Source organism: Numida meleagris, unplaced genomic scaffold (assembly GCF_002078875.1).
Source record: "Numida meleagris isolate 19003 breed g44 Domestic line unplaced genomic scaffold, NumMel1.0 unplaced_Scaffold366, whole genome shotgun sequence".
Classification (NCBI taxonomy): Eukaryota; Metazoa; Chordata; class Aves; order Galliformes; family Numididae; genus Numida; species Numida meleagris.
In genome coordinates, this window is record NW_018364591.1 from 25,066 (window position 1) to 26,329 (window position 1,264).

Here is a 1,264-nt window from a genome sequence, read left to right on the forward strand (position 1 = left end):
CCCCCTCCTGCTCAGGCTCCGCCCCCTGGCGCCGCCCCTTCCTCTTCTCCTTCTTCTTCTTTGATGCCTGCTGCTGTGGGGGGGGGGGGGCATTAATGACCCCCTAATCACCCCCCACTAATTAATTTGCGCACGCAGCCCCCCCCACCGATTCTTCCCCGCCCAAGCTATAGTGGGGTGGGGGTGTTAATTAGCGCGGCGCTAACGAACCTGGGGGGCAGGCGGCTCTTTTTCCGGGGGGGCGGGGGCATCAGCGGGAGCTGCTCGGTCCTCTGCCAACTCCTCGAAGAACTGGGGGGCGGACAGCGGCCATGTGTGGGGCAATGTGTGGGGCAGGGATTGGTAATGTGTGGGGCAGGGATCGGCAATGTGTGGGGCAGTAATTGGTAACGTGTGGGGCAGAGAGCGGTGATGCGTGGGGCGATGTGTGGGGCAGGGATCGGCGATGTGTGGGGCAGGGATCGGCAATATGTGGGGCAAGGATTGGTAACGTGTGGGGCGGAGAGCGGTGATGTGTGGGGCGATGTGTGGGGCAGGGATCGACAATGTGTGGGGCAGGGATTGGCAATGTGTGGGGCAGGGACTGGTAATTTGTGGGACGGAGAGCAGTGACGTGTGGGGCAATGTGTGGGGCAGGGATCAGCGACGTGTGGGGCGGAGAGCAGTGATGTGTGGGGCAATATGTGGGGCAGGGATCGGCAATGTGTGGGGCAGGGATTGGTAACGTGTGGGGCGGAGAGCAGGGATGTCTGGGGCGATGTGTGGGGCAGGGATTGGCAATGTGTGGGGCAGGGATTGGTAATATGTGGGGCAAGGATTGGTAACGTGTGGGGCGGAGAGCGGTGATGTGTGGGGCAATGTGTGGGGCAGGGATCGGCAATGTGTGGGGCAGGGATTGCCAATGTGTGGGGCAGGGATTCATAATGTGTGGGGCAGGGATTGCCAATGTATGGGGCAAGGATCAGTAATGCAGGGCACAGGAATCGGCAATGTGTGGGGCAGGGATCAACAAAGTGTGGGGCAGGGATCGGTAATGTGTGGGGCAGGGATCGGCGACGTGTGGGGCAGGGATCGGCGACGTGTGGGGCAGGGATCGGCGACGTGTGGGGCAGGGGTCGGCGACGTGTGGGGCAGGGGTCGGCGACGTGTGGGGCAGCGCTCACCGATTTCTTCGCCCTTCGGTCCTTCTTTCCCTTCTTCACAGGTTGATCTGGGGGGGGAGAAAAGAGGCTCAGCCCCATAGATTCCCCCCAGCCCCATAGAT